Source organism: Phoxinus phoxinus (assembly GCF_949152265.1).
Source record: "Phoxinus phoxinus genome assembly, chromosome: 6".
In the NCBI taxonomy this organism is placed as follows: Eukaryota; Metazoa; Chordata; class Actinopteri; order Cypriniformes; family Leuciscidae; genus Phoxinus; species Phoxinus phoxinus.
Genome location: NC_136881.1, coordinates 27,097,608 through 27,109,948, shown reverse-complemented (window position 1 = coordinate 27,109,948; position 12,341 = coordinate 27,097,608). Strand labels below are relative to the sequence as shown.

The 12,341-nt window shown below is 36.6% G+C and overlaps 1 long non-coding RNA gene across 1 annotated transcript in view; it reads left to right on the top strand.

The window, feature by feature from the left end:
- The first annotated feature begins 7,439 nt into the window (after nt 1-7,439).
- The window catches only part of LOC306999943, an 82,923-nt gene continuing 78,021 nt past the window's right edge, over nt 7,440-12,341 (top strand). The window contains exons 1-2 of the long non-coding RNA XR_013797939.1: nt 7,440-8,358; nt 10,799-10,908. This is a non-coding gene — a long non-coding RNA (uncharacterized lncRNA). The remainder of the gene's footprint in view (nt 8,359-10,798; nt 10,909-12,341) is intronic.

The following is a 12,341-nucleotide window of genomic DNA, read 5'->3' as shown; positions in this document are numbered from 1 at the left end:
ATTTGGAAACCTAATTTGCCGCCCAAAAACTACACAAACTTAGTCCCGGTCCGGTCACGTTGGCAGTTACCGAGCTGGGGACTATTTTCAGGTGCTTCGTCATATCATTACGCCTTCTGCACCCAAGGTACGGCCGCACAGTTCCTTGATTCTTACGCCGGAATGAGAGTAGTTCCTAGCCATATAGGCTTGGAAAATCGCAACTTTTCATTTTCCGTCGATCTTAGTACACGGTTTAACTACAGAAGAGTCAAGTTTTAAATAGGAAAAATATTGAAACTCGTTGGTCATTTTAAAAGAAATGCTACTGGACTCATCAGAATCAATGATCTATGCTAAGCTATGCTAAAAGTGGTACCGAATGGATTCGAAAACGGTAAAACTCAACTGTTTAACTCTGGGGGAGTTGTAAAATGAGCCTATTTCCAAAAAAGTGGAGTATCCCCTTAAGTGCCTCTAAGCTATTTTCTCATATTTCTCATTTTTTAATATACTGACTGACATTCCCTATTCTTGACCAACTATACATCTCAATAGATTTAGTGTTTTGCTGCATTTCTGTTCAATGTTGACATGGATTTTCCATGTTAATAGAAAATTTTAAGACCTAATTATTTAAATTGTGTCACCCTATCTATTAGCTGTTTATATAAATTAAGCTTAATATTTCCCATAGACAATATTTTCCTGCAAATATTTTCGAGAGCACCACAACGCATGCGTGTTGTGTCGACGCGGGAACTGAGACGCGAGTCAACACACCACGCATATGCGCGTTCATGAGAGCAGCACCACTAAGCCTGCGTGTTGAGTTGAAGATGCGAGATCAAACGTTGAGTTTAATATTTTGTTTAAAAAAGTGGTCAATTATGTTTTTTTGGCAAACAAGCTCTCGCGTCGCTTCATAAAATTGAGGTTAAACCACGTATAGGGGAGAGGGTCCGGGTATCATTCGTTCATTTGTTTTTGCTTTCACATATAAAAACGGAAAAACGAGAAAACAGCTCCTTTTCCCGTTTTTCCGTTTTTTTTAGAAAAACGAAAAAATTAAATTATGACTTGATTTTTGGTTTACCCGTTCTTGCACGGAACTCAGAAAAAACACTTGATATTCCGATTTTCCCCTGTGGGTGGTGCTAAATCTGATTGGCAGGAAATGCATTAATTATTTTTCAAATTAAAAGTTTACCCACATAAAATTAATAGTCTATATGCATGCTATTTATTACCCAATTATTTGGCTTAACTGACTGAAAAAAAATCTATTGAAATAGCCTAAATGTAAACATGTTCACGCATTGACAGTTGTCAGACAAAAGGCTATTTGTTATTTATGACCCGTAGCCTCATTTGATCTAAGCTTAGGCTATACATCTTGAATTCGATCGAGTACTAAAAAACATAATTGCTGGATAATTTTTACTATAATAAATAAGCAGATTTTATCTGTCACTTTGGAGAAAGAGAGAGATTTTGAGAAAATGTTCGCGTAGTAAAATTAATATTTTATGTTCTGTGGAGAGCCGACCCTTCTTCATCCGGGAGTACCCTTCTTCATAATTCACTGAATTAGCCTAAAAATATTTAGATTTTTTTTGTCAGGTCACATTTGTCACCCATGTAGCATGTGTATGTCCCTTATATTAAATATAAAACGCACGTGTAGACTTACATTTTTTAAATGTTTGGACGCCTTTATAAAGAGAGTAGGCCTATGGATATATAAACAGTTTGAATATATTGGTATTCAATGCAATTGAAATGTCACGTCCATAATGCTGGAATTGTACCAATTACCAATTTGTTTTTATCCTCAACTAGTTTCGTGGTGTATTTTGTGGTCTATTTTATAATGTCAATCTTCGTCTTTATAACAGAAGATACAATACAAATACAATTCAAAAATCTTCAAGATACAGACAATCTTCACATGTATAACGGATTGTCATCTTATAAACAGTCCTTTATAGTGGAATAAGCAATGCTATATAGAAATATAGCCTATGGTTAGTATATTAATTTAAACTTTATTTTATTATTTTAACTAATTAACTGAGCTGGATACTAATTAGTTAAATAATGTCAAATATTAAATGTAGTCTATTGATTACAGTTGCCATAGACTAAAGATTTTTCTAGATAGCAGTCATTCATTTAAGCAATTAGGACTAATCGCACGTTTATATTCAATCCTGGGCTCCGCGCTCAAGCGCATGCATAAAACTTGCCGCAAAGCACCAGGAAAAGTAGACTATTGATAATAAATGTGTCTGAAAAAAATAACGAAGCATTTTAATTGTTTATTAATAAACCATTTTTTTCTAAATCAGTGTAGGCTGCCTGCAAACATATCTCCATACATCTCCGCTGTAATGTAGCCTAGATGCGCCTTATACGGACAGGATTACATAATCAGATGGTAGCTACCATACGTATTTGCTTTCGAATGCATTTTTTCCGTTGGTGGACATTTTTTTTAAGCTATATAGATAGGCCCTAGCTATATTTCTCATGTCTGTGAGGCTTGTCTAGGCAGTTTTTCAGTTAATTTTTGAGACGCGCTCCAATTCACAGAGATCATGAAAGCGCGCCCTGTTCGTTTTATTTTATTTTACAAAAGCACAACGTTTTCTTGTTGTGAGCTTACACAAATAAAAGTAGTTGCGACTGATGTATTATTCTTTTATGTAGTATTTTAAGTTGTTTCCACCGTTGATAGGAAAATGAGAGTGAAGGCACCGGCGCCTCCATGTCATGCAGTGCGCGCTCCACACAAACACTCGGATATGCGCTTAATAACAGCAAATATTTATCCAGGTAACGTTAGAGCGATCGGCCATGCCAGACAGATAAGTCCTCTTCATGTTTAACAAATCAAATTCTGTTTCACTTTCTTGCGCCAGTTTGAAAAGGGCGGTTGAAACATTAAGCCTATAAACGCCCAACACTGGTGTTTTTCTTAAAATACATTCGTCTAGGCTTTAAAATAAATATTGTTTGTGGGCTAATTATTTATTTTATTGGCTACTTATATTTTTCATTTTTGTTTTGCATTGAATAGGCTACCATTTAAAGGATTTGCTGTACACCGCAATGTCATCCTCATAGAAAGCCACGTTAAGAGCCACCTTTATTTGCCTTATAATAAAGGGTTTCTATGGGAAGAAAACGCTTAACGTGTGATTAAATGCGTTGCGTTCATATTTTTGGTTCATCTGCTTCTCTGTAGGATAGTTTATTAATAAGGTGTGTACAGCATTTGATCTTTATCACTGAAGCCTAAGCCACATTAAGCTTTGTCTTTATTATAAGGGTTTTCTATGGGAGGAAACGCTATTGTGCAATTAAAAACAATGTTTAAAACAATGGCTCATCTGCTAATCTGTATACATGCTTTATTAATAAGTGTGTACAGAATTTGATATTTTAACATGAATGTCCATTGGGGGGCTGCTTCAGCTTTTTGAACGTAGAAGATAAAGACATGATTGGCTATCATTTTAATGGATAAAGGCATATTTTGTACATGACTACACCTACACTCTAAAAAATGCTGGGTTGTTTCAACCCAATTTTGGGTCAAATATGGACAAACCCAAACGTTGAGTTAAAAATTTAATTAAAAAATGTAACCCAACGGCTGGGTTTGTCCATATTTGACCCAGCATTTTTTAGAGTGTACACTTTCTTTTACAGTCTATCTATGGTCCATATAAGGCCAAGAAAATATGTTGTTTTAACGACTGTAGAGTAGGCTAATATAACCCTGTGTTGTAGCCTAGTCATTAAAAACGATTTAGTTTCATATTCATGTTTTAATAAAATAATATATATTTTTAAATTTCATCTATGTTGATTATATGAAAAGTGAAAAGCATGAATAAGATAAGATGATGTCGGGAGACAAATGTAGTGGGCAGACATGATTTTGACCACTTCATTAAGTTTGCTTTTGTAGAAAGCCTGTCTTTAAAGTTAATTTCGTTTTGTATTAATTGTATCTTAATTTAAATCAATGTTTCATCAACCAATTTCCTGGGTTTAATAGCCTAAATAAGAGGTAAGCAAGCAATATAAGGACACGGAGGCGCCGGAACTGGAGCTCCTCTCTTAAACCGAAACTCAGAATATAAGCTACTTGCCTCACAGTCACAGACCTGAGAAATATATCTATAAAAAAGTTTGAAATGAGTAGGCTACTTTTATTATTATAATTTTTTTTTTTATCAAAATCCCTATTTATTTATTTTTACTTTTTTAAACTCTTTAACTGGCACCATTTCTGGAAAACTGTCAGTGAGTCCCGATATGCACATTTGTTTACATTCATACATATAATCACCTTGACCAAAGTTGTACTTAATTTTTCACACTGAATCTTGAAAAAAAAAATAGACCTACCTACCGACAATTTTTCTTGCTGTTAAGGCAAATCAAAATATTTTTAAGGATGGCCTGAGCAAGAGTATATCCGGAAGATATAAAGGGATAACAAAATCTATTGGCAAGGGAATGCAAAAGAAACCTATATTGCGAGGAATGCACTGATGGCCTTTCCATTCTGCCTTTTGTCTGATAACCATGTTTTACATTTAGGCTATTTCAATAGATTTTTTCAGGCAAATAATTGGGTAATAAATAGCATGCATATAGACTATTCATTTTATGTGGGTAAACTCTTAATTTGAAAAATAATTAATGCATTTCCTGCCAATCAGATTTAGCACCACCCACAGGGGAAAATCGGAATATCAAGTGTTTTTTCTGAGTTCCGTGCAAGAACGGGTAAACCAAAAATCAAGTCATAATTTCGTTTTTTCGTTTTTCAAAAAAAACGGAAAAACGGAAAAAGGAGCTGTTTTCTCGTTTTTCCGTTTTTATATGTGAAAGCAACAACTCACATATGTGTTCGGTCCGTGTATCATCCGATCATTTTATTTCCTATTTGGAATGGAATAACGAGGAATGAAAAAACAGCTCGTTTATTCGTTTTTTTGTTTAGTTTAAAAAACGAAAAATTAGATTTTGGCTCGATTTTTCATTTTTCGTTTGTGGTTTACAAATCGGTTTATGGGTTCGATATTTCGTCCGCGCATGTGGGCGGCGCTGAAACGCCCCTTTCATCTGATTGGTCAAACCGCTCCGCCTTCAGTATGAGCTTTTCTTTCTGTCGGCAGAATAAGAGTCAGTAGCCTACGAGTGCGGCACTAACATTATTGCACTTAATAATGTCTGAAACCACCACTCACTTTTAAGTTACTATGCACAATATTTGAAGCAGAAGTATGTTCCAGCGACCCCATTAATGTGAGCTACAGTAGGCTATGACAGATTATTTTAGCATGATGTATTTCTCATTGATAAATAGAGTGCAAATAGCCTAGTTCCGTCTCTTTGGATAAAACGGAAGTGGAAATAAAAATCAACATATAGGCTGAATTGTACCATATATGTCCTTAACATTAGATGTCCGTAGATGGCCTAACTGTTAGCTACGTTAGAGTTAGGGGATAACACAGTGTGTACAGTATAAAATCATTATGGTTCCCATAAAACATGAAAACCCAACAACCCAATGGGAATATATCCTTGTTGTGTAAAACATCTGTTCATAATCCCTTATTATACAATTTCAATAGGCTACGAATAGCACCGGGATCGAGGCGTCTGGAATAACTGCAATGATCAATCTGCATTTTTAAGACAGCTAATTGTATAGGCTAATATTCAGAATGTCCTCGTATAATGCCAACGACCGCTTCCTTTGAGAAATATAGCAGACCACCTTTTTTAAACTGTTATTTAAGATTATTTGTGCATAAATGTTTGTGCATAAATGTCCGGACAGACAGACAGACAGACAGACAGATAGACGGACAGAAGTTTAAATGTGTTAGGCCTATATAAATTTAGGCACATATAACAAGTATTACAAACTACAATAGCCTAAACAGAACATGGCAAGCCATGGCAACTTGTCGGCTAAAGCCTAGTTAAAAGGAAAACAAATTTGCTGAGTAAAAACAGAGCTTGTGTTGTTGAATCATATTTTTTCTAGTATATCTTAAAATATAGAGCTCATGACAAATAAAAGTTCCAGATGGACAAATTTAAACGCAAAAAACAGTGTGAATAACAACATCTTAGAGTGGCAAACTTTGAAGTAGGGTTCAAGTTTTAATTAGTTGTACAGCTTGAAGTGTAAAGCTTGTTCTCATACACAGATATGGCCTATTTATGAATGAAATTCATGCATTTATTTGTCATTTAAACTGATGCAAACAGGAAAAGAGAGTAGAAAAGACGTATTATCCTGTCGCCCCCTCTAGTGGAGAGCATGAACTATTACGGCCTTCATTGCTCAGATAATGCAAGTCAATGGATTTTAGGGGGAAAGTATGTGTGACCAGTTATAAACATAGACAGGATATAAAGGGTTATAAATGATATAAGCGAGTCAGACCAGTCTGGAGGTCTGAGCTGAGTTTGGTGAAGCATTAAAGTGAAGCACTAGGCGGAGTCAATTTCTCATAATAAATAATAATAATGTTTAAAATATGCTGCATGGCTTTCTCAAGTCAACATAATGAAGACAACTCAGAGAAACATTGACCAATTCAGAATGTAATAAAATCGTATTAGTTAAACTCATAATATTTTAAAGGTATGCTGTGCTCTTCAACCGACATGATTTTAATCAATCCCAAACCCTGCTAATTTTGACAGTATTAACGTTCACTGATTTTAGCTTCTCTCTTTTCTTTCTCTTTCTTTTCATGTGAACTGAGTAGGCTGCACATGCTTACATTCATAAATATAAACTTTATTTCTATTCAATTTTCAAAATTACTAAATTAGTAGAGTGGTAAATGTTACACACTATAATTGTGTTGCATATAATAGTAGCCTACAGTTCAGCCTATTATTGGTTTTTATTTCCACTTCCCTTTTATCCAAAGAGACGGAACTATTTGCACTATCAATGAGAAATACATCATGCTAAAATAATCTGTCATAGCCTACTGTAGCTCACATTAATGGGGTCGCTGGAACATACTTCTGCTTCAAATATTGTGCATAGTAACTTAAAAGTGAGTGGTGGTTTCAGACATTATTAAGTGCAATAATGTTAGTGCCGCACTCGTAGGCTACTGACTCTTATTCTGCCGACAGAAAGAAAAGCTCATACTGAAGGCGGAGCGGTTTGACCAATCAGATGAAAGGGGCGTTTCAGCGCCGCCCACATGCGCGGACGAAATATCGAACCCATAAACCGATTTGTAAACCACAAACGAAAAATGAAAAATCGAGCCAAAATCTAATTTTTCGTTTTTTAAACTAAACAAAAAAACGAATAAACGAGCTGTTTTTTCATTCCTCGTTATTCCATTCCAAATAGGAAATAAAATGATCGGATGATACACGGACCGTGTTCTCTTAGTATCATGTGTTATTCGGTACAAATATAGAATGATTTAAGTAAAAATTGACTTTGATCGGTAGTTGTGCTTTGTTTCAATCGTCCCGCCTGAGCGGGACGGTTGCAACACAGGGGTGGGACGGATGAAACATAACAGTTTAAACGGCAACTATTCATCTAATGCTTGTTTTTATGAACAACACCTGACAAGTAACTTGTGTACATATTGTTACAAACATATTTTGTCATTTATTTTAATTTAAAGGCTCATTTTAACCATTTTGTTCTATCACCCATTAAACATAGGCGATAAGCCTATATGCGCATTTTGTGTAATCTTTCTAATAGGCTATTTTGACGAAGACAGACAAATCCGTTTACAATTAATTATCTTATACTTCTTCCTTGAGTCATATCGAGTGTTTACTAGTTGAATAGCCTTAACAGCGGTTTTCCTATGACCAGGTTTAACTGGCAGGAGGCGCTGTTTCATCCGTCCCGACAGCGCATCCCGACAGTTAAACCTGTTTTTCCCTTAAACTAAAAAACTTTGATATTGCACACTTAAGGGTGTGTTACAGTACTAATACACCTGCCGTATTATCATTACAATGGCACATGAAACAATAAATACAACTTGTCAGTCAAAAAAAAGTACCGCACGAAAGAATTCACTTACTGCACTCAAAAACAGCTTTCCGGCTTTAAATCCAAAACGGCATGACGTAAAGAAGAAATGTTTTCGCGGGTCTGGTAGGCATTGCGTGTTATACGTGCTGAAGAAATATGACGTACATGACGTGAGTGGTTTTCGAGAAAATCGCAATGTTTCATCCGTCCCGCGTTTCAATCGTCCCGGCTCTCCCCTACACTAAAGTGGTAGTTGCGTAGAATGTCAATGGGCCAAAAGAAGATTTGTGAACCTCATGTGTTACAGGGTGAGTATAAAGGTTGTGTTGGTAAGAATTGTCTAAATAACTTTTTTTCAAATTGGCTTAAACTGTCTTTATTTACCAATACATAATTAAAATGTAAGTACTTTGAAAAAGAGAGTATAAAAATTGAGTGACTATAGTGTATTTAATCTTCAAAAAACACAGCTCATTAATTCCATTCTGGACGAAACAAGTGATTGGCTTGCGACTGTCACTCTCCGTCGCCATGACTACCGCCGCTATTATTGGCTCTGCCCACGTGCGCGCAGTCGCGCACCCCAGAGAATGTCTAATAAGGGGAGAAGGTTCACTCTCGCTACACTTCCGGCTTCTGACTGGTTGCAGTTCCACTCTGATTCCACATGAGGGCGCTCACAGGACGAGTGCAGAATGAATGGAGGTCTATGGAGCAATACCCCTCAAAATCCACTTTTCTCAAGATATAATTTTTTGTCTAGTAATTTGAATGTTGTATTCGAAAGGAGATGCAAAGAAATTGCACATTGCTGGGTGTTAGATTTTTTAGAGTCACTTATTTGCTTTAAAAAGTCTTTCAAAATGTCAATGACGTCATACACATCGTACGACCAGAGATACTGCTTTACGGCAATCCTTCAGTCACTGTGGTGCTATCGCGCTCTGCACTTTCTTTTCTCTCGAGGCATCGCCAGCACAGCTGACACAGGTAAACACACGTGCTAGAAGACTTTCTGCTAGAATACATTCTGTTCCCGCTTCGGATGCCATGATGCCATCAAGCGGTATCTCTGGTCGTAACCAGTCCTTCCCTGACCAATCAGCGTTCATTAGCAGAATGCTAGCGTGTTATGGGCAACAACAACTCAACCTGTAAGAAATCGAAAGGACATAAGTACTCGTTCATTCAATTTTCGACCTATAACCCATGTTGAACTTGCCAAACCTACAATCAAATCTGAGATTTCTCAACGGCAATCGGCTGAAAGGGACAAATTTAGCCGTCTAGCCCCATAGACTCCCATTCATTTTGCACTCGGGGGTGATCGCCCCCCGTGGAACTCTGGTGGAACTACAACCAAAATTCGGTACAATAGGACTTAATAGGGAGTGAACAGGCTCTCCGTAGACGGGCTCTGCGCACCCGTTTTTAGGTGGGAGTGAATGGAATTCACCTTTGGCTAAGCCCCGCCCCCCTTAGTTACTGTTGCTACCTCCGACAACTTCATCTGGGCTCTGGTTTGGTATCAACATGGCTTATGCTGTGACGGCTCTTCCTGCTGGAATTTTATCAAACTTTTATAAAGCAGCAAATAAAGTGTCCGATAGAAGTAGGCAAAAGTGTCTGCAGTATGCGTTTGAAGGCTTTATTCAAGACATACGGTGAAACGCAAGCAGCAACAAGGCATCCAAATACAGGCAAAAGCATAACGGTCACAGTCAAAAAATGAACCAACGCATATCCTAATCGAGATGGAGTCTGTGACTCACAATATCAGGAGAAACACTGTTCATGCAGAGCTGGGTAGGTCTCTATTGACTTTTATTATCGTTATTATTTACAAAGCAAACGGACTACGCGAGTATAAAGTTGTATTTATTAGCAGCTAGCGTATCAACAAGGGCAGAGAACCGAAATCATAACCTAAACAGCATAAAACTGTCTAACTAGTATAACTTCACACACAGTAAGGTTAAAAGGTAAATGTATCTTAGAGCAAAAGTGAGCTTGTTGATCCTTGAGGGGTTTCGCTGACTGAGGACGTCCACACAGTTTAATCCAAAGACGACAGTTGTCAGTATTTAACTTCGGTTTTGGGAAGGGGAAAAAACGGACACCCCCTCCAACCTCTCTGGGAAACGCGTATCTGTTTTACAAATGCCCCAGGCACAACGTTTAAAAATATTTTTTATAAAACGACGACGTAGTAGCCTGCCGAGACCAAAAATATGAGCCTCCTGCGTTGAAGTCAATGGATTGCCGTGAAAAAGTGTCGGACCCTCTGTGGGAGCTCGTTCTTGGCTGCACTGTGATTGGTCATTCTACATTCTAGGGCGTGGCTTAGCCAAAGGCGAATTAATGAGCTGTGTTTATTGAAGATTAAATACACTAGAGTCACTCAGTTTTTTATACTCTCCATTTCAGAGTACTTGCATTTTAATTATGTATTGGTATATAAAGACAGTTTAAACAAATTTGAATAAAAGTTTTTTTAGACAATTCTGACCTACCCTACCTTTAATGGCAGAACTTTAATTTTTTTGGGTGAACTAATCCTTTATGGATGGGTCAAGCTAAGGGAAAACATGTAATCAGTGTAAGGGTCAACATGCAATTATCGTTATTACATAAATTAATTACAGCTGTAATTACATCCATATATTAAAAAAAAGTAGACAATGTAAAAACATCTATAAGTTCATTGTATAAGGCACAAATAGAATGAACTCACTGATATAATCACAGGTTCGCTGCTGACATCAACATTAAGATGAGAAGCAGGATGTTTGTTGAGAAGTTTGAAATCACATCATAAGATGGCAGCAAAGACCAGGAATTTTACTTCAAAGCTTCAGGTAAGATGTTCCCACGTCACTGATTATCATCTCAACAGATTTATTAAATGGTTTTGCTTGAATTTTCATCTGAACATCAACAATTGTGACAACTGTTTTGATGTATTCAAAATCTTTTTGCCCTCTAACGACTAAATTGGCAAATGTCTGCATTTATTTACCGTAATAATATATTGTATGGTGCACCACCATCATCCTGTAGGCTACATGCTAAAGTTATCTCTAAATATGTTACAATTTAGCAATAAATGCACCTTTTAGCTGTTGGACTTTTACAGAAAACAATTTCTCAGAGTGTAATTAATACATTATTAAACAAACACATTTTAAAAACACATTCTAGATGTCATTTAACTCAATGACCACAAGAGGCTGATATTTCCTAACAAAAGCCGTATTGTGCTTAATATCATTAGCATTCACTGCAGAAACTAGCACACGTGTGATTTTATGGACTGTTTCTCTAATTTAATTTATCTCTATGAGGTTTTGTCCTGATAACTGGAAATTTAGTTAGGCTTTTTTCATTTTTTAGTTTAGATAACTTGGCTGCTGCTATAGTTAAAGGCAATTGATTCCAGCACGGGGCAATGTGTGTTTATGTAGTGCTATATCTGTTTGTATCTGTAGTGTGTATCATGGGGCTTTATAAAACCACACTATTAGTCTATTAGATGCTGCAAGCCACTTCAGAATCGTGCCACAGCTGTTCTGTCATGCTTCACAACACTCCTATTGTTCCACCACTTCTATTATGGGTTCGTTCTAATACGCCATCACAATTGTTGCCAGAAAGGGCCCAGCCTTTGACCCCCACCCGCACCAATAACTGCTGCATGAGACTGCATATTTGAATAGAGTAACTGGCCAATTCTTTTCAGAGCAAAATTTTACGGCAGCTCGAACATACTTAAAGTGCGAGAACAAACCTCATTGGTTCTTACACTGAAAAATGTTTTTTATAAAAGTCTAGATAAAATCTGTTTATCATATCTCTTCAGAAGACTTGGATTCAACCGATGGATTTACTTTTACAATGTCTTTACGAACCTTTTGAAGCTTAAAAGTTTCGTTGAAATGGTGTTTCAATGGAGGGACAGAAATCTCTCAGATTTCTTTAAAAATATCTTAATTTGTGTTACAAAAATGAACAAAAGCCTATTAAGTTTTAAGGGCATTTCCTTCCCTTAAAATGATTACCTTTGGTCACCTTTAATCCTGAGAATGACTTTCATCCAACTTCAGGATGATAGAATGAACTTTTTTTTTTTCTTTCTTTATTTGATTGGGACAGTGCATGTTAATGAACAAAACATGTAAAACATGCATGTAAACATGCCGGATTATAGCCAAGGGCTAATTTCCATCCGTAGTCCCACGGGCTAGAATCACACAGCTCACAAAAAGGCTCACAAAGACATTGCAGAATAAAA